The sequence below is a fragment of the Mus caroli genome, unplaced genomic scaffold (genome assembly GCF_978045245.1).
Source record: "Mus caroli unplaced genomic scaffold, Mus_caroli_1 scaffold_4, whole genome shotgun sequence".
Taxonomy (NCBI): Eukaryota; Metazoa; Chordata; class Mammalia; order Rodentia; family Muridae; genus Mus; species Mus caroli.
In genome coordinates this window covers 14,936,829-14,964,327 of record NW_028227259.1, presented here as the reverse complement: position 1 = coordinate 14,964,327, position 27,499 = coordinate 14,936,829, and the positions used below count along the sequence as shown (strand labels likewise).

At 37.5% G+C, this 27,499-nt stretch overlaps 1 protein-coding gene across 1 annotated transcript in view; it reads left to right on the top strand.

Moving 5' to 3' along the window:
- The window catches only part of Sema3e (semaphorin 3E), a 220,667-nt gene that overhangs the window by 137,413 nt on the left and 55,755 nt on the right, over nt 1-27,499 (top strand). The window lies entirely within an intron of this gene.

The window sequence follows — 27,499 nt, the reverse complement described above, 5'->3', positions numbered from 1 at the left end:
TACTTTTAACAAGATAATGTTTGCCAACAAGGAGTCTCAACGGTTAGGTTCCTACCTGATTCCTGTAAGCTGAGTGAGCTCTGCTTTATCCTGCTCATACTTTGTAGCATGTTTCATCATGATTTCATTTAGCCGTCTGCAAAATAATACTCTGATTTCATGGCTTGCTGCCTTTCATGTACATGAGAAGGCATAATTGAATATACCCTATAATTTTATCATGGCATGTATAGTATATATATATATATATATATATATATATATATATATACACACACACACACACATATGGTATTAAAAAGGCATTTAATAAGGTATTTAATACATTCTACCTATGAAAATGCAGTATTGACTGTAATTTATATCTCACAGCCATAATATAAAGAATGTCATTCATTTATGCTAATACTTCTTTCAGATAGTACTTATACTACTTAACACACTAGGTATTAATAGGTAGGAATACAATTAGCAACATCAAAGCACTTACTAGCTTCCTCCAGAGCCTGTCCCTGATTGAGGTACTGTAGGTGTGCCTAAATAGTTGTAAATTAAATATAAGTATCACACGCAAACACATCTCAGTGCACTGCTTGATATTTCTTAAAGATCAGACACAGGGATGGAATTGGAGAACTTTAGGCAGAGATACAGAAGGGAAATTGTACCAGTGCAAGGTCAGATTACATAACTGCATAGCATAAATGATATAATATGCATATATGGGGATGCATGCCCATTCATTTTCTGTGTGTATTTGCTAGCCATGTGATCTCTGTTGCATTTATTTAATGGCACACTTATTGATCCTGAACTCTCTTTGAGCAGAGGATTATCAATTAAGTCTGTTATATTAATCCTTTCAATATTTTTAAGATGCTTTGGCATCTCTATTTTTCTTTACTTTTGATTATATTAGTTCTTTGAGAATATCATACAACATACTTTAATCATATTCACCCCTCCAACTCTTCCTTATCCTCATTGTACTGGCTAGTTTTGTGTCAACTTGACACAGCTGGAGTTATCACAGAGAAAGGAGCTTCAGTTGAGGAAATGCCTCCATGAGATCCAACTGTAAGGCATTTTCTCAATTAGTGATCAAGGGCCCCTTGTGGGTGGGACCATCTCTGGGCTGGTAGTCTTGGTTCTATAAGAGAGCAGGCTGAGCAAGCCAGGGAAAGCAAGCTAGAAAAGAACATCCCTTCATGGCCTCTGCATCAGCTCCTGCTTTCTGACCTGCTTGAGGTCCAGTCCTGACTTCCTTTGGTGATGAACAACAGTATGGAAGTGTAAGCCGAATAAACCCTTTCCTCCCCAGCTTGCTTCTTGGTCATGATGTTTGTGCAGGAATAGAAACCCTGACTAAGACACTCATCAACCCAATGTTGTGTCCTAAGCCAACAACAGCAAACAAACAAGAACAACAAAAATCAATGAAGACCAGTTGTGTTGCCCAAAACGTCTTGGATGTGTCTGTCATCTAGAGAAATGGGACTCCCTTTCCCAGCAGATAGTTCAAAGGTTGGGGATACGATTAGGTGCCTACATATCCTCTCCATACTAGGACATGGTCTGGCTTGGGAGATTGCATGCTGTCACCTCTACCATGTGTCCTCATGTGCAGCTGCCCTCATGTGTACAAAGGAATATATTTTGGGGCAGTCATTCACAGCCTCTGGCTCCAATACTTTGTCTCCAGCAAAATCTCGGCACTGGGAGAAAGATGAGTGGTGTATGTTCCATTTAGAGGTGAATATTTGCTTCATTCACATTGGTGTTTACTTGTTATCAGTGGCTCTTTTTTGTTTGTTTGTTTTCAAAATAGTATCCATCTTTGCTTTTCAGCAAGTCATTTAAAACGGAGTTGTCTGTGACAAAATAATAGAGAAATTTCCTAGGATATAAAGACATGAGGTTTATATCACCTACGTTTATGTTTTATAAACTTTCTTTGAGTAACAGTTCTGCACCAGTCAGTCTCTTTTACCTTTCCTGTAGAGGCTTCACCATGTATAGGTATATGTTTGTCATCTTTCACATCACTAACTCAGTTTACTCTTTTTTCTCAGTTCATTTTTATTCAATCAGTTTTTCTCCTTAAGTCATCTCATGCAGGAAGGTTATTTTTGTTCTTGAAGAACACAGACTATCCACCATATCCCTTCCATTGAACCCGTGCCTTTCTTTGTTGTCTTAGCACATGGGTAAAATACCTTCTGATCACTGGGGAGACTCTCTGCCAGTCATCCTTCTGCTGCTCCTCTTTTCTGCTTGACCATAATGATAAGAATTGCTAATTCGTGTCGTAGCTGAACTTAAAGTTATAGCTGTCAATGTTTTTCACTTTCCAGTAATGGTTAGGGTCTGCTCATATATATAATTCATATAACAAATGATTTGGAATGCAATTTATGCCCAGTGTGCAGAAATTACAAACAACCTCAGGTCTTAGATATTGCCCTCGTTTTCCAATTGAGCTAATTTTATGCCTTTGCTGGTGATTTCTCAAGTCTTCCACACTGGTACTCACCACTACCCTGTACAGGAACTAGGTGATGTTGCAAGAGAAAAAGTCTTTGCTCTTCAATAATCTCCAGTGTATCCAAATAGTTTTTTCCCATGATTATAGGTTATTTTTGTACATATCACATACAAATTAGATGTTATTTTATATGTTATTTTTATTGGATATTTCATTTATTTAAATTTCAAATGTTATCCCCTTTCCCAGTTCCCCCCTCCAGGAAACCCCCTATACTGTCCCTTCCCCCTGCTTCTATGAGGATGCTCCCTAACCCCCCACCCATTCCCACTCCATTGCCCTGGCATTTCTTTACATGGGGCCTTCATGGAAACAATAGCCTCTCCTCCCATTGATGCAAGATAAGGCCAAATAGCTTTTGTTAAAGATTTTTCTATTTTACTTTAATCACTGTGGAGAAGCTTTTTCAGTACAAAATCTGCTGTATTAACAAACTAGAAGCATATGTAATTAAGCTTAATGTCCATAGGACTGGATGTTTGATGCCATGTAGTCCAATGTGAAAACTCTACGTGTCATAAACGGAAACTGTAGCTCCATGATAATAAGCAGTGTGGGATCTATTCCCAAAGCACCACGGGGACCTTGGAGCACTAGCTGAGTGAAATGCAAAGTTAACCGCTATCATAGTTAATGAAATTATTTAAATTAAAAGGCTTCCAGAGGCTCACTATGGGATGCGTTTGAGAATATTTGACTAGGTTATATATGGAGAAGTAATGGCTGATGAGCTTGATGGAGGACCTCAATGGCATATGATGGTACTTGAAAGTTTTCTGAAATCAGAATCGAGAAGATGGAGTTTTGAGCAGAGTACTCAGCTGACCCGTATGTAATTTGCATTAATTCAAACAGGAAAAGATGAAAGGCCCTAAAGCATTTGAGCCTATCATAAGCATCCTGAGAGATCACAAGGTGTTTACCGGGCATTGCTGCTATAGTCGAGAAGCACGCGTTGTGCACCAGCAGACTATATACAATTTTTATTTAGATTATGATGATAAGTGAGAATGAGAATTAAAAGCAGTTCCAGTTGTACTTCTTGTTGATTGAGGAGAGATTTAGCCTTTAATGTAGAAACACTCAACTATGCAAACAGTTCATTCCTTTAAGGGCATCACAAAGGCTCTGGATTTATTTATTTTTTTCTTCTCATTCTCATTTACAGTCATATGAAAAATTGGGTCTTGGCCAAAATAGATTTATTAACACAGATTTAATTAGTAAGTTATCTAGAATGGGGATGAGGGTCGTCGCTGAATCTCTACTATCCAACTTCAGTTTTACTTCATCTTTCACTTACAGAATGTTTCACGTATATCCATGGAAACAGAGTGAGAAGAGATGTGACATAATTAGGGTGGTATAAATTCATACTCATATAGGAGAAAAGAAGATCATGATTAAATCAGTAGGCAAACACTACCAATCAGTACTACAGGGAGGACAGTTTTGATTACAGGAAGCCAAATGTGGCTAAAACAGAATACTAATGTCTGCTTAATGGTGGTAAGACTTGCCAGGCAATAAATGAATTAAGGGAAAGGTATGGGCAGGTATAGAAGTACAGAGATTACTCTTATTAATGTACTAGATAGAGAACTTAACTCTCTTCCCAAATCAGAGCATAAAACTGTCATCTTAGAGGCAAGGAAGTTTGGGAAGAAGCAACTGTGCCAGAGACAAATACCAGAAAATATTTAATCAATACATCTCAAGTGTTGTATACTAAAGATCATTTTTCAGGACTGAGGCTCAAGGGGGAGGTATATTTGACCATTCATTCCTCACTACTTTGAATGTTTGATTGTGTACATTTAAATTTGTGTGTAAGTGTGTTTGTGTGCATACTGAATCTTCAGGTGTGATTCATTGCCTGGGAGAATTTGAGAATTTGAGAATCTGTTCTATTTAAAGCTTCTCAGGGTTGAAGCACCCATTAGACAAGGAGTGACTTAGATGTATGCAAGAGGAAGGGCATCTCACTGTAGTGTGCATGTGAACACCGGCTTTCTAGAACAGAAGACCAAAGCCAGACAGCTCTTGGATCACTTGGTTCTCTTTCTTTGCTTTGTATATTTTACTTTTAACTCTTAATTAACACAACATATAAGTACAAGAAATACAAAAATATGTAAATGTTGAATTACTTGTGGTTAGGATCAGTGGCTGTTCTTCTGGAGGCAGTAGGTTCAGTTACAGATTGTGATTAACAACCATCTGTAATTTTAGTTCCAGGGGATCCAAAGATGTCTGCCGGACTTCACAGGCATCAGACATGGTGTTAGTATATTGCTATGGGTATGAGCTTTATTTTATATATCAAATTATTAAAACTGTAGTTACCTGCAAAACTACATAATTTATTTCACAGTTTTCATGGGGTAGGGCTCCAGGTGCTACTTGGCTGGTTCTTCTGCTCAGGTTTGCCAGGCTGAAATGGCGGTGTTGCCCCGATTCTGGAACCTTTGGTTGTGTTTTTGTTCATACTAATATGACTTGATTTTAAGTTCTAAGACTGAGGTCTTCATCCTTTTGATAGCTGGCCTCTCTCACCTGAGAGAGGTGGTAGCAGTTCCTTTGTGAGCAGGCTTTATTATAGCATGGGAGCACACTTCTCTAGGACCAGTCAGAGGAAGTCACGTAATAAAAATTGTTCAGTGAACTAAGTTTCCCATTACCTGTGCAACAGGAAGTAATAACCATCCAGGTTGGGATTCCCAGCCATTTCAAAGGATCCTCCCACCACACACAAGGAAAGGGAATTTCCCAGGGAGTCCTTTCCTGGGAGTGGAAATCCTGCCTGACATTGGCAGTGTTCCCATCTTACACCTGTTCTTTTCATCTTCTATGGACAAAGAGAGGGATTGATTAATGCAGATGGTTTTAAAGTATCTGGGGGAAAAGACACATAATGAAGGGCTTAAAGAGAAGACAGTCTTTTCAACTTTATTCAGAGGCCTCCTTTTTGTTTTTTACATGGGAAGTTACATTTTTTTCCTTACAGGTTTTATGAAGATGATTGGGATGACTATATTGGCCACCTCCAGAATCTGTAGACCCAAATATGGCAAATTTTGATTGTCCTTAAGGGCATATGTTTTTAAATGTAGACTGCTGCCATGTTTTGTAAGTATAGAGTATTTTTTTTAGTGTAACTTTATGTAAAGCATATTTATATCACTTTTTAAATATGCAGACTAAATTAGTCATGCAAATGTATTTTGCACCACGGAAAATTAAAAATGAACTTTAGGAATTTCAGCATGTGATTTTGATAAGTTTCTCCTCCTGCAGAGAACAGCAGCTCAGCTCTTTAAGTTAGTATGTTGCTGGCTTTGCAGTCACCAAGACTGTCTGTCTACCTCCAGAAGAGTACAGATGTACTGGAAAATATGTTAGAGACAGTACTAGTGACATTTTTGCCAGAGTGCATCTGAATCTTGTTGACTGTAAATTATTTCTTTTTCTACTTGTGTATAGTTTCCATAACTATTCAAAGGTTTTAGATATTATCTTGCACTTCTCCTAACTTTGGAAATTCTATTTTAATGGAGCCTGAAAGGATGGATATCTAAAACATTTTAAAGACATATATATTATAAATATGTACATTTTGTTGTTTGCTTGTTTATTTGCTTTCATACAGGGTCTTGATATGTAGCTCAGGTTGGCCTTGGATTTATAACCCTCTTTCTGCTGGCTCCTGAGGTCTAGGATTGCAAGCGTGGCAGCACTGGCTAGCAGGATGGCATTTTTAGCAGTATGGATATGTTTGTCTCACTGGTGCTTTACTAAGGTTTGTGTTTTAATATATTAATCTTTTCCTGATAATAGTTCACACCAAAAGCCCCACTGCAATATTAATAAAATTTTATAACACTTTTCAAGTTTTCAAAAGTTGCCCATTAGCACTATTTGTCTAAAACAAGTATTTTATTTTAAACAACTATAGTGAGTGTAGTCATAAACTTAATAGTCTTGGCATTTTACAAGAAATATGCCCACTTGATTTAGAAAATTATTTTGTTCACTATTATCTCTTGTTTCTCAACTCATAAAAATTTATTCAAATTTATTCTTATTATTTCTGTTAGATCTATTTAGTTTTCTATGTTCAGATAAATATTTTAATAATAGCTTAAAAATAAAGATATATAATTAGAAATTCTCGTAGCCACTAACTATATGAATAAAATAGTTCTATTTAACAACGTTTATACTTTCATACAATTTTTAGATATTAAGTCATTCTTTGTTTAACAGAAATGTCCAAGTTATAACTCCTATAAGACTGTGGTGATTATATGTTGATACATGCTTATGAAATTAAAATATTTTGTTGATTTTTAGATAGATAGCATATGGGAATGGTTTATATAAATGTACATTGTATTCATACTTTCTTACTTTTTTATTTGAAATAAGTGATAGAAAGGCAAATGTGTATTAAATTCATATTTTGAATTTAATCTATGAAACTTTTGCTTTCCACTATAGGAGGTATCTGTAAGTTTACATATAATGTTTACTAGAAAATGTAATATCTATTAAGAGCAGTAAGAATAGTAATCATTTGGGGCTAGAAAGATGGCTCAGTGGTTAAGAGCACTGGCTGCTTTTCCAGAGGTCCTGAGTTAAATTCCCAGCAACCACATGGTAGCTCACAAACATCTTCAATCTGATTTGATGCCCTCTTCTGGTGTGCCTGAAGACAACTACTGTGTACTCATGTACATAAAATAAATAAATAAATAATAAATAAGTCCTTAAAAAGATCATTTGTTGATACATTTTTAAAGTGGACTGTCTTATACTTTGTGATGGATATCAAATGTTAAATGTAGAAGAGGAAATTACACGAAGTCAGCAGCTATCAAACATAAATGCTATAAGATTAGTCCTGTAAAAAAGACCCTTTTTCCTCCTGTTGGCCATTATAAATCTCATCATATCAAGGTACATTGATTATAAAGTACAACTGGAAGATGTAAGCAGTAATTATTTAAGAGAGGTTATGTATCTTCTCTATCAGGACACCAGTCACTCACTATATTGTTTCATTTGCTGCTTGTACATAAAATCTAGACATTCTTCATTAAAAAGTAAACAGACATTTAGACCCTGTTAGTTTTGTGATTTTTTTTTTACAATCCCCAAAGTTGTGTTAAAATGTCTCCAAAAACGAGGTTGCTCCTTGACACCTTCAGCTGCTATAAGTCTCATCAGTGAAAAACTGGTTAAATTTCCTTTCTAGGGGAAAGGAAAACAGGGGTCTCCCTGCTAGTTTTTTGCCAGTGAATGATTATCTTGTTACTGGGGAGGCCGTCCCCACTTTGCATATTCTCCTTGTGTGAGGCAGTCAGTATGAAACCTCCTCTCTGTGCCAGGAGCCTGTATTTTGAGATTTCAAAGACAAGTAGGAGGGTGCCTGGGCTGTTCAACAGCCCTCCCTTTGGCCACTGGAGAATGAGGGTCCAAAGGAGACTTAGGGGGAACCAGAACTGTAGCTAATTAAACAACTGGCAGGCCCAATGCCCATGGAACAGTGGTTCTTTTGTAAGATTTTTTTTTAAACCTAAATAATGAATGATGGAAAGAGTCAATAAACAAATACGTGAAAGTTTGCCAGTGCCAACACCTCCTCCTGGGCACTCCTCCATCGGATTGAGTTAGTATCACTCAGAGCATCATGGGCACACACTCACATGTGCACACACGGACGAGGAGATACATTTCTACTCCCATCATGTCAATGGGTATAAAACTGTAAATCCTGAGGTGACAGTGAACCAGGAGGAAAGTGGCGCTCCTGTGGCTGGGCATCGAAGGGCCAAGAGAGTGCTCAGGGCTGGGACCCAGCAAGCATTGTGTCTCAGACTTTATAAACCAGGAGCCATATGCCTAATTCGGCTCACAGATGTGCCCCGTTTGTCACAGCCAGCGTTTCTTGTTTGTTTGCTTTTACTGAGAGTACATTCCGAAAAAACCGCTTGGGTTCACATAGTAAATTGTGATTTCAATTGGACCCGCATGAAAAGATCAGTGGGAACCCAAGGCTTGTCGACACACTCCCCACACAGAGGCCTGAGCCTCACAAAGCCCCCATAGTTCGAGGTCTCCACCACTGCCACAACAAAGGCTTACTAGATCCGGGATCCAGGCTGCCCCTTTTCATCTTCACCTGGCTCTGACTGACACTGACATTTGTGACTTAAAGCACTAGAAGGATAATAAACTTTAAAACCCTTAAGTACTTTCTTGCCTAGTAGTTAGCCACTAACTTTTGGATGAATGAGTGAATTGTGACTGCTTTTATACTTTGATAAAAATGTGGAATTCTCTTTTTTTAAATTTGCATTTTTGGCATTTTTTAAAATTATTATTCTTTAATCTTCTTTTACAGTCCAGTCATTATCCCCATCCCGATCCACCCTCTGTTCCTCATCCCATAACTCCTCCTCCCAACCCCCATCTTCAAGAGGATGTCCCCACTCCCCCAGCCCCACCGCACTAGACCTTTCCACTCCCTGGGACCTCAAGTCTCCTGAGGATTAGAACATCTTCTCTCACTGAGTCCAGACCAGGAAGTCCTCTGCTGTATGTGTGTTGGAGGCCTCATATCAGCTGGTGTATACTGCTTGGCTGGTGGCTCAGTGTCTGAGAGATCTCAGGGGTTCAGGTTAATTGAGACTGTTGGTCTTCAATGTGGTATTCTTAATAAGTTCAAATTAAGAACATTTTGTTGGTGGTGTTGTTTTAATATATAAAGTTTTGGTTAAATTTGGCAAATTTAATTTGGTTAAATTTGGAAAAATTGGCAGAAGTATATATAAAATATAAAAAGGTAACAAAATATAAAACTTCTCAGTATATTTTTGTTATATAGATTTCGTCTTACTCTTGGAAAGCTTTGGTAGTAACACAACAAACATTTATTTATTTTACATTTCAGACTTTAGAATATGCAGATACATTCTTTAAGTTCACTGTCAATTAAATTGTTAAATGCATGAATAAAACGGTCCATTCTTTTTAAAGTACCCATGAAGAGGTTTCAAAATTTGAACATACCTGTTAACCAGCATTAGACCAAGAAGGGAAGCCCAGTGCCTCCCAAGGCCATCCCTTTTCTGCACTGTCCTTTCCAGCAGGCACTTTCCTGACTACACCAGTTTCCTGCACTTTTCCAGCAAGCAGGCAGTGTCCTGACTCTGTCACCATGAGTGGTTGCTACTTTTAGAATGCAGATGGATGGATCGCATCGTATGCATGAGTGCACTCTTGGGTTCAGCTTCTTTTGCTCAAACCACAGTGTATAACCGCAGGTCATGTACTATTGCTGTGCAACAACATTTTGTCCCAGATACACCTCAACTCTTTCTTTTCCTGACCTTACAGATCACTCACAGTCCTGATCTCAGTTTGCTGTTCTGAGCATCCTTGCACTTGTGTTTTGCAGACATGGGTGTGCTTTTGCTGATTCTATTCTAGGAATACAATTGCCAGGCCATAGAAGTTGCCTGTGCTGGCCTTCAGTAAATCCCAATAGACGACTCTCAGGCACGGTCCACTCTCAGTCAGTTCCCAGTCAACTGCACAGCCACACAGTGATTATGTCTTCTATTCACTTCGAATACCACAAGCTTGCTATTGTCTCTGTATTCTGATGGCTTTCTAGTGATATCACATCGTGGTTTTAATATTTGATGACTAAGAAAGATGGGCACGTTTTTCCCATGCTGAGGTTTAGGACTTCTCAGTGACCTTTGGGGACTTCAGTTTAAGGGCTGGTAGACATTTGCCAAATGACATTGTCGGGGAGCAGTTTATGGGACAGCAAGTGTAGAGTATCCGGGTGTTGTGCACAGTATTCAGAAAGTCCTCTGTGCTTCCTATCACAAGCAATTCTTGTTGCCTTTTAAAACAGATAAAATTCAGGCAAGGATTATACTAAAAATGGGTTGGGGAAAATAAAGTGAGCAATAGACTTAAATATACAGTGGTGCCGGGAATAGAGGAACAGGGAGTGGAGATGAAAACAGTGTTGAGCTGGTAGAGATCCTTCTTGTTACCAGACAGTAGTGAAAGTAAAAAATTGTCTTCTAATAACCACATGCATACATTGGAACACACAACACACACACACACACACACACACACACACACACACAGAGTAAGTAAGTAAATGTAAAGAGATTAACACAGTATTTTTCAGTCATGGCATTTAAATTCTTCGCTATATAGCTAAGTCCCGAATAATGTGTGTGTTATTGCAGCTCTGGGTGAAACTTTAGGATTGAAAACACCTGAGCTTCAGGGATAGTGTTTATACAGTAAAGAACATCTAAAGGGCCTCTATAATCTAATCAGGTACATTACAGGGATTCAGTAATACTGACTTTGTAACATCAATGCTTCTAATTATGCGTCTAAATATATATGTAATCAATACTATCATGAAACATGAATATTAAAAATATAGTTAAAATCACATATCTTTCAGGGATTAGTACAGTAGTAATTATTATTTTGAAGTATGCATTTTATTATATATTAACATTTGATATGTAGTAGCATTTTCTTTGTAAACGGAGCCAAGTCTGTATTGAACAGTGAGTATTGTTCAACGTTAGCACCATGCAAAGAAACAGTAAAAGCGTTCTGGATGCCGGCCTCATGCTCACGCCAAGGGCTCACTGTGTTCTAACTTTCTTACTCTATAGGAAATACTATGGCAACATGATAGTTTATTTTCATTTTACAGTAGATATCATAGAAGAGGTTTAGCCTTAGCATTATTACCTTACAATGGAAAAGTCATATAAATTCAGATTTTAAGTAAACGACAAAAAAGTCTTAAGATAGTAAAACTCTCTAATGTAAAATTTTTTGACGTTCACTTGAAGTCAGTGATTATAGACAACACATTCTACCCTTGGGAAGCTTTCTTATTTTTCATTGTATTTTCACTTAGAAATTTGAATAATATCAGGTGGATTAATATATTCTTTTTCCTTACTACCAATTTGATTTTTATTAGTGTAGTCAGATAAAAGTTCTAAATTAAATCACACACAGTGTGATAAATGATAGACATGATATAGAGCAGATGTTCACAGAGGAAAATTTGGTGCCCTAATTAAATATCTGCCCATCTAAAATGACTTGCTTGTTCCAAGACAGCGTGCAGAATTTTGTCAGACAATTTTTCTCTCAAATGAAAAACAACGCTCGTTTTAAATGGAAATGAGTGCCGATCTTAACTCACTTGTGTTAAGTCTCCTAATTCTGTGTGGATATAGTTTCTTGATTGTTATTCTTAGCATCTGCATGGATCACTGAAGAGAAGTGGATGAACTGACAGGATGAACTGACAGGGCTATGGGGATGCAGCTGATCACATGACTTTCTTAAAGGAGCTGCAGAAGGAAGCCATGGAAGATCCTTCTCATCCTGCTGCCGGGATTTGCACTATCTGCCAGGCACTCGTGTCCTTGTTACTGTACATGTTATTAAACTGACTTCTTTCCCACATCCCTGCCACTCACTGTAGCATCACGTGTCGCGGAGAGCAGGTTGATGCTCTTTTGCATTGTGCTGCCTAAATATCGTTTCTTTATTTGCATTAAATAAACAGGCTTCGATATTCACTGTTGTCTTAAGCCCAGCAACAACGTTGTTTACTTCTAAGATTAAAACGTTGAACATGGTTTCATGTATCCATCCAGGTTCACACATATTTGAAATATTTGAATTGGTATTCTAAGCTGATTACTTACGATGTTCAGATTCAGGTTTTATTTCTTGACTAAAAACAGTAGGCCCTAAGGTTCAGGAAAATGGTAGCAGTATGTCCTCTCACAAATCTCAGTCTCATTAAGAGGCACCATGCAAATTACCACTATTCTATATGGTGGATGAGAAAAGATTAATCCAGTACAAATATAGGCTCTGGGATAGTACATGTGCAATTCAATTCAGGATTCTCCTAACTACTTATTTTTTAACCATGACATAACCTCTCTAAGCTTCAGTTACCTCATGTTCAATCTGAAGCTATTTTTTTTTTATGCCCAGCTTGCAAGGATTCTGAAGTCTTATATGGGAAACTGTTGTATTGGAATTGGGATGTATTAAATGCACATGAGAGACAATTTATTTTCCGTGATGCTTACACAGATATTAACTCTGAGCATTCAAGTACATTCCTATTTCTCAGAAAAACAAAACAAAACAAAACAAAACAGAAAGGAGGTATGGCTCACCTGGAAAGGCTTGCTGTGTGAAAGCTGAGAGACACACATTCGGATACCCAGAACCCATGTAAAGGCTTTCCGTGGTAGTCTAGGTCTGTAATTACAGTACTAAGGAAGGAGAGGCAGGTGAGTCCCTGAAGCTCACTGGCCAACCAGTGTAGTAGCTCCAGAACCTACCTCAAAACATAAGGTGGAGAATCGTAAACTAAGACAGCCAACGTCTATGTCTACCCTGGAGATATCACACACACACACACACACACACACACACACACACACACACACACACATGATCAAATGTACACTGGGGAGTACATAACATAAAGAGGTTGAAGCTTTCTTCACTTTGGCACATCTAAATTTAAATTCTTGATGCAGCTTGTTTCTTTTTTTTTTTGATTGTTTCCATTTTACCTACCCACCATCCTGTCCCCTCCAATTCTTTCCATCACCTTCCCATTATTTCTTCCACCAAACTTCCTATGTTCTTCCAAACAAAACAAAAACACTGAATCTTTGTAGTGCTGCCACATTTGTTCCGGGACCACATTTCTAAAGAAAACTGACTCTTTCCCCCCCTACATGTCACCAAAAGTCAATAGATCCTCAGCTAGGGGTGGAATTTGTGAACCCCTCCTTATCCATGTTAAGATTTTGTCCAGCTTAATCTTGTGCAGGTCTTAATGCCTACATTCATAGCTTCTAGGTGTCCTTGTCACCTCTGGAAAACACTGCTTAGTGGAACAGTGTTTTCATCCAGTAGCTCTGGTCCTTATAATCTTTAACAAACTCTTCCACATGATCATTGAGCCTTTAGGGGTTGAGTGAGTGATATAGATGTGTCATTAATTGTTCTATTCTCTCTGATTTGACCAGTTGTGAATCTCTAAAGCAAATGACATCTATGGCAGAAAATAAATCTCTGATATGGGACGAGAGCTGCCTTAATCTGTTGGTATGCAATACTTAGGGCACAGTATAATACTAGTCACATTTAACAGAATAATAGTTCTTCCCTAGGACCTATGACCTACTCAGCCACGGGTTCTTGGTCCAAGGTAACAGCAGCAGATATGAATTCTGTCTTTTGGTGAAAGTTTTAAATCTCATCAAAAAGTGATTAGCTACTTCCATAGTATTCATATTTTGTCAGGCCAGTTGTGATTGTACAGTTAAAGATTGACACATGAATATGCTTATTGATTACTTTCTTCCTCTAATAGCATGCACTGCATCTTCCAATACGCTGAAAGCTAGGCAGTAGGCACATGTCTTCTATGTCATTACCCACTTGATGTCTCCACGTTCTGTAACTCAAGTCTGTTGTCTATTCAGCAAAATAATCATACTGTCAAGATTTGGAGGGTCATCAATAACAATGGCAAGAACCAAGAATGTCTGTGGGTATCTGAGACACCAGTAAACAAGAACTTGAAAAGAAGTAATCCATACATGACACTGAGCTTCTTGTTCAGTATCCTGTGGGACCGGGAAGAGAACTTGTCTGCCTATATAGAGTAACTCAATTTAAACTCATTTTACGTGTGTGTGTGTGTGTGTGTGTGTGTGTGTGTGTGTGTGTGTGTGTTAGAAAGCTGCTGAAGTAGTGGGTGTCCATATGCATATTGCCAAGCTTATTTAGTTTTAGTAATCCCTACCCATATACGTTCCTCAGCTCTGCCTTTCCATCACCAACCCCACTTAATACTTCAAGCTCCATTTTCTCCTTCCCTCACAAAACTATTTTAATATTTTCTACTCCAAAATAGAAAGAAAGAATTTTCAAGAGTCTCTACTTGACCTGAGAGCTTGTTTCTGACCTCACGGCTTCCTTCGGAACAGCCTTTTCTAGTTTGTCCATGAAGCGCTTACTGCATCCACACCCATGTACTCTGCAGCCATGAATGCATACATACATTCATACATGCATACACACTTACATATCACTTTGTGGAAAAGGTTTGCTTAACACGGTCACTTTTACTACTACTGTGCACAGTATTTCTAATCTTTCTCTGAAAGCTTTCCACTTTTACCTTTTAGGACCATATCTCTCTATGTTAAAAATAATCCCATGCGTTTAGACATTGATGATAATAGGATTTTAACCTGGTGTGTGTTCTACCATTTCTACTTTCCTTGAGATGCTTATTTATACTTCGACTTTATTATCTATTTTGTGACTACCATATTTTATCCCCATTTTTGGTCTCTATGGAAAATCAGAACATATAGCCTATAGTTATAGTACATATAATAATTTCTAAAGGACACTGTCAGGTAACATTTTAATAATGAGGAAAGTAGACTCATTTTAAAAAGAAGATTTTTGACAGGAAAGGGAATGAACCAATATCCGCTTCATATCTCTCTTTACCTTGAAAGAGAGGCCCAGGGTCCACCAGCCAAATTGTGTACCACAATTTCAAAGACATTGCTTTCTCCACTGTCCCATGGTTTTCCACGTGTCAAATTTTTTTTACTTGGACATCACAAACCGTTCTTCTGTGCTTAGAGCACTGTAACTCAGCCTGCAAGAGTGCGATCAAATGTCATAGCGTCTACTATATGGGTCTTGCCATGCATTAGTTGAAGTTTAGAACTTTTTTCCCCTTAGGCTTTAGTTTTATTTGAGGAAAACCCAATTTGCTAACTGTTATTTTTTTAAATGTCAGCATATCACTAGGGAAGAGACTGGGATTTCTACCTCTATGTCTTCATGTCTGAACATAACCCTGGCAGTAATTATGAAAGTAATTCATTAAAAGCATACTAAGCAAATATGCCAAGCTCATTATTTTGTTTAATCTAGTGACTCACAATCTATTATATTCTAGAATTTATGCAAATTGTTGAATTGATCTAAATTTGTAAAAAAAAAATGTGCTGAATACACTTGAGGGTTTGCTCTTTAAAATTAAGAGCGGGTATTATCAAACGATTAATCTTTATTGTCTTGCACTTTGAGCTATCACTTACTGAACTATAAAAAATTCACACATATATAAATACATGTATAAATATGCATTTATGGTTATCTTCCCAACTCATTGAACTTATTGCTCTGAGACTTTTCCCTTTTCCATGTCACTACTTATGACTTTATTCTGTATAACTCGGATAGTAAGGGACTATGGCTTCTTTTGCAGCATCTCTCTGTACTTTTACTTGGGAAGAGTTGCAGTCTAGACAAGGAAAACTTATTTAGCTGAAATTGTGTGTGTGTGTGTGTGTGTGTGTATGTGTGTGTGTGTGTGTGTGTACACATGCTCACATGCTTGAGAAAAGTGTCTGCAGTGCGCCCCCACTCTCCCAGTGGTTGGCTGTTTTCCTGATTTCTTAGTCTCACTTCTAGTTTTATCACTTTTCTTAGTCCTGTCTCTGCTTCCACTTCACTATGCACTGGGAACAAGGCCACACCTATTCCCCATCCTTTGTTTTCTTGAACTTGTCGTTGGGGTGTAATAATCTCTCACAGGATGACTGCCTCACTGCTAAATATGTCTTGTCTTACTTACTTTTCTGACTTTACTATCCTGCTGCTGCTGGAACTACTGGCCTACGATCTTAACAATCTCATATGTCTGTCATATCCTCTTGTTCCCTGTCACTAGCACCTTCACCTACCCTGTCACTACATCAGTAGGCTTCACTGCCCTCATCTGTTAAATGACTCAGACAGCAAAGCAAAGCAAAGCAAAGCAAAGCAAAGCAAAGCAAAGCAAAGCAAAGCAAAGCAAAGCAAAGCAAAGCAAAGCAAAGACCAAACTTTCTTTCACACACTAAGTCTAAAATTTGATAGAAGAGATAGTGTAAATCAGTTAGAGAGAGATGAAAACCAGCTTTTAAAAAGGAAAGGAAACTGCTGATATGCTTTGGGGCATATGGATAATTTAATAAACCTTCTATCTTTGACAATTCATAACAAATGTTTCAAAAGGTATTTCACAAAATAAGGATTTAGTTTTAAAGAGTCATAAGCTTAACATGTTAAAGTCTAGAAAAATCTAAAAAGCATTAGAAATATAGCAGGAAGTTAAGAAAGAAAGAAGGAAAGAAAGAAAGAAAGAAAGAAAGAAAGAAAGAAAGAAAGAAAGAAAGAAAGAAAGAAAGAAAGAAAGGAAGGAAGGAAGGAAGGAAGGAAGAAAGAAAGGAAGGAAGGAAGGAAGAAAGAAAGGAAGGAAGAAAGAAAATATCAAAATAATTCGAAAGAGTGAATTTGTCTTACTGAATAAGCTAAAGGTGCAAGATCATTATAGTCAGTGAGGGCACAGTAAAATAACTGTTGTCTTCAGAAAGTTAGCAAAATAATTTAAATATATTCAGTTGGATATGGGTGTCTTGAGATAGGACTTCCTTGTGGTTGTTGCTTACAGGAATAGAAGAATATATGAACATTTTGTTGCTTCGTTCAAACTTTCACTATTGTTTTCATTATTGTTACTTAATTTATATCTAACTTTATGTCTTCTTCACTTTAACTTTTGCCCTTCATAGGTACAGGTAACCACCACTACTGATGTGATTATAGTCTTAAAATCTAGACCTCCCTCAGGCACTGGCCACCACCAAGTAATTGACACAACAGTTTTGTGAATTTGAGGTTGATATTTTATTAGAATCATATGGAAGATGAAGTTGGACACCAGTTTCTTTCATGTAGCATGAACTCCTTTGATGTATGGAAATGATTATACATATCAAAAGTCTGTTCTTTTAAAGCTGACTGATGCATCATGTTCTAGACCTACCACAGTTTGGTTGTCCATTCACCCCTCAAGAGACCTCTGTGTCATTTCCTTTAATGTAGTCGTCTAGAATGTACCTTGAGGGAAGATTGACTAACACAGTCTCCCAGGACTCGTTTCCTTATTCTGGTCACTCTTTTCTAATGAGCACAACATGTAACTTGCTTTGGCTGCGTAGAATATGACACTTGTGACAGGACATCATTACTATGATGAGTTACGTGACAGACACTGAAGGATCTTATAGATTAGTCCCTAATTCTAATCTTTCACATTGGCTAACAAGTTAAGTCAGTTCATGGCACTGAGATGCCCTCTGGAGATGAGAAGCTCACCTTGTGCCTGAAGAAGGATTATTCACCAAGCTTCTGAAGAAAACACCTCTAACCTTTGCTTAGCCCTTGCGCTTTCATTCAGTGTTGAGTGAGTGCCTGTGACATAGCCTTCCCCCACATTAATTCAGAGCTGACCACTCTGATGAAGGCACTGTGGTAAGTCCTGAGGTTCTTAGCCTTTGCTCATCCCAGTTCCTGTTTCTCACACCTGACCCTTATGTGACACAGGCACACGTACACACACACACACACACACACACAGAGTCATGGACTATGGGGTCTGTGTATCTAGAGAATCACTCAGGTCCGAAGGCTACTAGTACACTAGTTACTAGAGACGGGCATACTGACACTCTGTGTGAACATGTCACCATGTGACACCAGGTGAATATTTGCTCGCCTAGCAGTTACATTCTTCACTCTTACCTTTCCCTCCATCAGTAATATTTTCATAGAGTTTTCCCTCAGCCCTTGATTGCTTCTGTATTCAATTTCCTAGCACAATTAGTAATTGTTCATGTCAGTCTGATCTTGTATAATTCGCTTTATTTCTGGCCTCTATTCCCTCTAGAATGATATAAAAAATAACCTACTCTATAACTTAAAAAATCAGTGCCTTGCTAATCTTATTGAAATGAATGAAACAATTTTATCAAAAGAGAAAGCTTGGATGAGCCTAATATACTACAGAGACCAATGCTACCATGTGCTGGTAAGTTCATGGACATTTCATTAGATATGCCATAAACCCAAACCTTAGCTACTACCATGCAGCAAATCAGTGGACTCCTCATGGGAAGAGGAGATGATGTAGCAGTTCATAGGCCTTTGCCAGAAACACCAGCCAAGATCCAAGCAAAAAGATGCCATTGTATCCAATATACTTGCTAACCTAGTTTTAAAATAGTATATGAACATGGAAAGATCTAACACAGGCACAGACTGAAGCTTGACCCTTGTGTAGTAACTTACACCAATACGGAAAGGCACCAAAGCCCACAAGCAGAGACAAATAAAGAAACAAATACTACTGGTATTTTCTTAAAACTCTCATTTCTTTTGGTGAAAAAGTGTTCCTGTAATAATAAGAATTTCAGGGGAGTATGGCAAAGAACAAAAGAGAAGGAGCTTAGTGGTAGTGAGATGATGAATGGAAAGTTACTCTCCCTGTTTCTAGATAAAACCAGGTCTTGTGGATACTCTAGTGAAGTCCAAATAATATCAGTGAATCCTGAGGCTGAAGCAACTCTACACAACAAATGCCATCGTATTGGAGACTAAACGTGGATGAGAATGGACCCAATTTTAAAAGAAAGTGAAACCAGCAGTAGTGAGATAGCTCAGTGAATAAATACATCGGTCATCAAACCCAAAGAAGTAACTCAGCTTAAACCTTGGGACACAGCAGTTAGAAGGTAAGGACTGGCTTTCACAAGCTGTCCTTTGACTTTTGCACATGTCCTGTACTATTCACACCTCTCATTACATTAATAAATAATCTTATTAGGGTTCTTGTTGTGATAAAACACCATGATGAGGAAGTAGCTTGGGAAGAAATAGGTTTATTTCATCTTATACGTCCACATCACAGGCCACCATGGAAAGTAAATCAGGGTAGAAACCTAAGCAGGGCAGGAGCCTGGAATGAAGGCAGTAACTGAAACAGAAGCTGTAGAGGAGCAGTGCTTACTGGTTTTCTCATTTCTAGCATTCTCAGCCTGTTTTCTCATAGTACCCAAGACGGCTTGGAGTGGCACCAGTCAGTAATCTTGCCCCTCCCACACCAAGCATCAACCAAGAAGATTCCCTGCAGGCTTGCCAATAAGACCAGTCATTTTCTGGATTGAAGTCCCTCTTCCCAAACGACTCGATTGTGCCAACTTGGTATAAAACTAGGCAGCTTGTAAGTAAATAATGAAATAAACATGAAGCAGAACCCACTAGTTTTTACCTCAAACAATAAGAATAATATGAGTTCTAGGAAATAAGATATTAAAATATCAGAAAGTTTGATATGACTTCAATAGCACTTATCTATAAATAATAATAAAAATCATTTTCAGCTTTTGTCTGTTTGTATGATATTTTGTATTCTAAACTCATGTAACCTGCACGCAGTGAACTCTTTCCGGCTATATTTTCAGTTTTTAATATCTATCATCTCTGTCTGTCTGTCTATCTATCTATCTATCTAATACCATCTATCTATCATCCATCTATCAATCATCTATATGTCAATTTATTATGTATAGGTAGATATGTTTTTGTCTCACATAGGACTATTTTCATACATGTAGCTCTAAATTTATCTATATCAAATTCCCATAGGGAGTTATGGCAGAATTCTAAAAGAGATATAATGGTCTCCAGCTGGTCATATAATTTGGGGCAAGTTGTTCTGTGTGGCTCAGTGTCCTCCTGGATTGAACAGAAATTATAATAATGTGTGATGTATAGAGTTGTGAAACTAAATTAAGGTAAATAAAGTAACTAGAAGTAGTTCTTGGAAAATAAATGCTCAGATATCAGTTATTGCCTTCATCAACTCCTCTGCTTTGCAATATCTTACTTTCCCCTGCAACATCACCTGCTATCACCCTTTACAAATCTGATGGAGTGCTGGGATTAAAGATGTGTGCCACCACTGTTACTCCTAACATGTCTTGTCATAATTCTTTTTCTGCTGTCACCTTAAAAGCACCCAAACTGACAATCATATTCAATGTGTGATGTCCTTAAAAACCCATTCTTCCATTCCTCACAACTGTAACCCTGCCTTTTTCCTTTCTGCTTCTGCCTGTAATCTTATTTGTAACCTCTCTCTGCCAAACACACTGAATCTGACTGTATCCAACCATTTTCCAACCCACTTCTCTTTCCTCTTGCACACCAGGATCATTCTTATCTCAACTGTTCCATCAGGGTGACATACTTCTACCCACATTATTTCTAATGACAAATTCATCTTGCTAATCATTGTCTCTTCACTCATTTGTGAGTTTCTGTTGGACCATGATGGAAAAAATCCAAATGCCTTATCTCACTTAGCCAGCGTCCCTTCCAGCCTGGCTTTTCTACAGCTCCCTCAGTCTTTGTTTCCCTCCTGCTTATTTATCTTGTGATATGTGTTTGTTGAGGCAACGAGTATTTGTTGTGGCTGCTATCCTCAATCTTTCATTTCTGTTTATATTGAAATGACTTATTTATTCTTCTATGATATCGTATGTGTATCTTATTAGCAAGATACATGCTAATAAGATCTTTCTCTTAGTACATGTGAATTTGGATATGTTTGTTAATAGATCTGAGACTATGACTCTTTATTTGTAAACACAGGATAAAATTACATATCTTGTTGTAATAGATTAAATACATTAAATAAAATTTTAAGAAGTGGGAGAGAAAGTGTTCCCAATATTGGATCTTAGAAAACTGCTGTTTTCATTTCTTCATTAAATCACCTTATAATATTACTAATACTCCCCCTCCTCTAAAGCCAAACAACCCTAACCTCAGGGCCAGAAATAGTTTCAAATATTCACATGACACTTTTACTTAAATAAGACTTTATTATAGAAGATATTTACATGGAGTCCTTCATTGGACATTTTGGTTTCTGTTCAATGAAAAGTTCACTTTTGGTTTATGATGTTCTTTGTAGGATCACTGTACATTTAAATTGTTATATTTAATATTTGTTATCAAAAGTGAGGGAAAATAAGATTGGCATAGTGGCACATACCTTTTAATTCCAGCTTTCAAGAAGCGGAGGTAGTCCGGTCTCTGTGCATAGTTCGACACCAGCTAGGTTTACATAGTGGTATCTTGTCATAACCAAAGTGGGGAAAGGAGGAAAATGTAGGAAAGCACTTAGTGTTTGTGAATTGCTCTGAAGAAACGAATAAATGAACATTTGCATAACAACACAGCATTGTGCACAGAGCAGAGCCTCTTTGACTTGAAAACCTGACCTATCATGGAGTGGTCATTTGATGAAATGTTCACTCTGCATTGGTTTGTTCGGTCTTTACCTACTTATCAGATGCTTCTACTGAAAGACCCTGCTCACCTAATTCAAAGGTTTATATAATTCTATTAGATATAGTGATCTTTTTCATATATATATATATACATATATATATACACACACATAATATATATGATATAAATGTGTATATGTAGCAAGAGAAGTAACTGTATAGAGATAAGTAAATATATAGAGAGACATAAATCCTTAAAATGAAATATGTTAAGGAGGTTATTATTCTGTTTCCATACGAAAATAACTCTCTTATACTTTGGTAAATGAGGTATTGGGAACAAAGAGAAAGGTTGGAAATTCAAGCTCAGATTCAGCACCAAGTCTTGTATCAGAGATTCGCACTTCACATATAGACTTTGCCTGTGATGTAAGAATCCTAATATTAGAGAACATTATTTAATTTCTTGAGGATCAGAGAACAATTTAGGAACAACATTTTATGCAAAAATAAGATAGCTCAACCAAAGCATATTTCTTGTTCTGTATATTTCTTCTTTCCTGCAGAAACAGCCAGGGGGCTTTTACGAAGGCTTCTCTGAGGATTATGAACATCTTTGTCCATTAGCCCTATTTTTTCTAATTTTCTTTGTTGACATTATTATGTCCAAGAGCTCTGTGGTTTCAGCCGGGCTGAATGACGAGTCGACTGCTACAGAAAGCATGCTCTGCCATGCAGCTGTCCTGTCCCTACTGCACAGATGGCGGATTTATTTTCCCTTTTACCAGCAGCCCCTTTCTTCCCCACACAGGACTGTGATCCTTTGTGATTGTGTATGACTCAATGCAAAAGTAGCACTCAGCCTTGAGGAGTTTTCAAATGTGCCCAAGTAAAGGGGGACGGGGAGTGCAGAACTGGGGTTGTTTCCAAGACTCTCTGCATACTAAAAAGGGCTATGACCTCATGAGAAGCAGATATTCATCCTTTTATAAAAAGCATCTTTGTCCTAAAAACAGAATTATGATTTTTCCTTCATTCTGCATGGTCGGAATAACAGTAGAGCAGTCAGACTGAGGGATGGTCAATAGGGGGAGCAGGCAGAGGAGAATATCCAGACCTTGCAACTTAGCTGGAGCTAAGATTAGTGCTTTCTTGCCATGTATTTATGTCTAAATAATTTTATCAAACTAACAGTCAAACTTTTGAATGTATATGTGTTCAATCAGAGCTTTCTATATAATCCTATATTATGTTAGAAATTAACAGTTAGAGATCATTTAGTCTTATATATAGCTATACATATATAATTCACATATTACACGTATATTAATGTCCTTGTATATCACATGTTTAATAAAAATCAGATCCACTATTACTCAGTTCTTCAGTATTGCCTGGTCAGCTATCTTATATAATGAATAGAGAAATTAAATACCTTATACTGAAAAACTTGTAACTATACTATAATTTCTACAAAATTATATACAGTAACTACATATCTGAAACTGTTTAAAAATAGCCCATTGTAATTGTTAATGTGCTTGGTATTTTACTCAGTAAATGAAATGATGATGGTTGGACCATGAAGCCAGTTATAACAAAAGTTTGTTTTTTTCTCCTGTTGCATACACAGAGACCTGCTTGGATATTGAGTGATTTGTTTATGTAAAGAGAATCCAGATAATCTACCTATGAATCTTACTATGGACTGGTGTTTTTGTTTCAATTCAAGCTGCAGATCAGAAATCTTTATAGATTGGTTAACCATAAGTGATGGATTTTTTTTTTTATCACATTAGTTAATCATTTTCCAAAATCAAACCCAGATGATAATAAGATGAATAAATCAGAGTCAGATGGAGATGATAATTGAAAGAAAACTGTGCTGGCATTTCAAGTAATAAAAATTGCATTTGTTTTCTTAATCTCGAAATTAGATGTTTAATTGTGATTTTAAATTTATCTTTATTTAATTAAAACATAATTACATTATTTCCCTTTCTCAATCTCACTAATCTCTCCCATTTTCCTCACAAACTTATGGACCTTTCTTCAATTATTGTTTTACACATAGACATACAACTAAATATGTAAAGGTAACTAATGAATCTGTTGATGTTGCTTCTTTGTGTAGAATTGAGGGGTTGACTACTGGTATTGGATAACAATTTATAGGATTCTTTCTCAGTGAAGACAAATTTGCCCTCTCTCAGCACTTGTTAATTGTTTGTAACTCCTCATCCAGAAATGTCAGCTGGTGTTATTGTTTAGGTCTTGTTTAGGCAGCCATATTGTTGAGACTTCATGTATGCACCTTCCCTGTCACATCTTAAAGATACTCTCAAAATCTGGTCCTCTTGGCAGGTATACTCTCTACAAACCCCTCTTCTGTACTGTTCTCTGAAACTTACACATAAGGATTGTGTTATACATGAATTAATAAAACTTATTTCTGTATCTTCACATGCTGTTCTTCCTTCTGCGTCCAAGAGAAGCTTGTTTGATGAGGGGCAAGAACTACACTTGTCAGTATTTAGACTGCAGTTACAAATTCTACTAACTTAGAAAAATGGCCACAGTACATTCTTTTCTAAGATCTGTGATCTCACCAGCCTTGGGTAGCTGGCTAGGTTTAAAGTACCAGACATGATTTTCTTTCTGTTTAGAAGGACTTAAATCTACTTAGACAGCTGTTGGTTACTACCGACATGTAAGTGCCACTGTTGTGCCATAAGGGATATCTTACTGTGCTGGTCAGTCTTGTGGTTTGTAAGCATCACAACTGGGTCGGACTACTGATAACATTCCTCCTTTGTCAGCTTGCATAGCATCTTCCGGTATCATGAAGGCAGTCCCCAGGAGGAGGTTTTTCAGGTCAGATACATCTCAATTCCTGGGTCCACTTTCCAAAATGCATGCTGCCTTCAACAATAGAGACCCCTTCCTGAAGGCAACTCGGGGTAATAGCAGTAGCCTAATAATGGTTTTGGAGTCTTTTGGACTCTCTTACCAACAGCTCCTAAGATGGTTTCTCATGCCTGTCACTAGGCTTTCTGGTGGATAGGCTCATGGGAAGGAATGCCTATATCCTCACGTGGTGCAGCTTCATAGGTAGAATGGACACACACACACACACACACACACGCACATGCATGCACACACCTTTTATATTATTGTAGTAAATACAGAATAATGATTGTCTATGACTATTTCAAACATCCTTAGAATTATGTATCCTTCTTCTCTCCTTCTCTTTCCATACTGTGCTTTCTCCTGTCTCCACAACAAAAGCCCTTTCCTTCTAAATATAACTTTTAAAGTGCAACTGTACTGGCTAGTTTCACAAATACTACCCATGTATGCCTGTTTATATTCCTAAGTTTATTCTTACTTCACTCTGTCAAGTTAGTATCCTTTTGGCCTCCCAGTTCATTTAGTCTTCATGAAGTGGTAGTATGTAACTAAAATGTCATGAAGATAAAAATCATAATTAGAATTAAAGATAATAAGATATAAATTGACTAGAATATTAAAGTTGGATACAAAAATTATCAAATTCTACTGTTGTAAGTGATTTTTATAATCTACTGTGTATGTATATATTAAATTACTTTATAGTGTCTGATTATAAACTGAGAATTACTGTGAGCATATTGAAGAATATATTAAAAACTCAGAATTTTCCAAAATTTTGCAGTGTCTTATGGTGAATAAAAGGGTACTTGTACTTTAACAAGTATTTGCAGAAGTGGTTCAGGAAGTACACAGTTTCTGTGAGCATGCTGGTACAAAGGCTCCCATAATTGCTATTTTTTAAAAGATTTATAAACTAATAGGAAATCATTTTAGGGCCTATAATATTTTGTGTGTTTTGAAGGAAGGTTAGGGGCTCATAAGAATGTTGATAAAAAGCACTTGAGATCAGTAAAGCTGAAGTAGGGGCAAAAGTCAGACTGGACAGATGTGTCCCAGCTGTGTCTTCTGTGCAAGCTCTGAGACAATCAGTTCTCTTTATGACCATATTAGTTTAAGCAACCTCCCCAAGTACATATTTTTTGAGTTTTAAAGTTCTTTTTAGTCCAAAAATCATAGTCCCTATTGTTATCCAATATTGATTATAACTTGGGTTTTAACTACTTAGAATGAGGCAAGTTTCATATACGTTATAACACACACACACATACACAGAAAGAATACTTTATTCATATCCACAGCAGACTCATGAGGTCAGTATTTATGTTAGGCTCACTGAGATATTATGTACACATCATCACGCCAATAAACCTTTTGCCCTGGTGTGTTTAAATAGCTACTATCCCTGGACACACCTGAGGAGGAACAACATTCCTGCTGCTTCCTGAAATCCATGTTGGTAGAATATTTGGACCATAGACAATTAAAGGTGCTGTAAAGTGTCTATGAGTACAACCACATAGCAGTATAAGTAACGCTACAGGGGAGGTGGCATAGACTCTGCAGAAAGGTGCTTAGAAAAGAACTGCGGGATATCAAGGACGTCGTTTTGAAAGAGCAGGTTCTTATGGGTAGAGAAAAGGAATTGTGGGATTCTGTTTCCATCAGGAAAATTGCAATTCAGAAACAAAATATTATCAAAAAATAATTTGTAATAATTAGGATATGCTAATCCAGTGCTGACTGGATGGGAGAATCAGGAATGATAAATGTGAGTTCAAAGAAAAGTCCTGACTGCTGCCCTAGGAGTTAGGTTTGCTTGACAGCAGAAGGACCATTTGTGAGAGAAGATGCAGAGGAAGGCAGTAGTGAAGAAATGGAGATGCTGAGGTATACCAGCAGGCTGGGGACAGCAGAGTGCAGCCCAGGAGCATGTTCCCACACACACCCAAGGGGCAAGGGGCTCAAAGAATTAGGAAGGAATGAACACAGAAACAGGAATGGCAGAATAATGTTAAACCAAGTAGGAGGGAAAATGAATACCCTAGGAAATCATTATGGGAGATAATTTTGACTTCAAATATAGATTAAAGTGAATGTTTGTATAAAACCAGAAAATTTTACTTAGATATGTTATACCTGATGTGTTTATAGAAAGATAAAGAGAAGGGGGTATGTTCTATGGAGGTGTTGTCTGGTATGGGGGAAGGGGGTGCCTCAGGGGGCCCATGCTGAGGTATCCCTTCCCTCTGCGGGACCAGTCACAGGATAGTATAAAATAGAGTTTATTCAGGGCTTGGGGAGGGGAGTTTAGAGGGTCGGGGAGAGAGAGAGAGAGAGAGAGAGAGAGAGAGAGAGAGAGAGAGAGAGAGAGAGAGAGAGAGAGAGAGAGGAGAGAGGAGAGAAGTAGAGGCTGGCCATGATCACAAGGACAGAGAGGGGGAAAGGAGGGGGCAAGCAGCTCCTGTTATAGTGAATCAGCCATACCTGGCTGTTGCCAGGTAACTGTGGGGTGGAGCTTAGACAGAAAGATAACAACACCTATATGATGAATGCCTTTAGTGGCAGTTTCTAAGCCCTTCCCCAAATACTTAAGTAAATATAAACATTTGAACACACGTCTAACAAATAATGAGATAAATATTCTCCTAATTGAAAAAAAACTTAATATTTATCTCTACTGCAATCATGCATTGAGAACCTCTTAGAAGATGCCCAA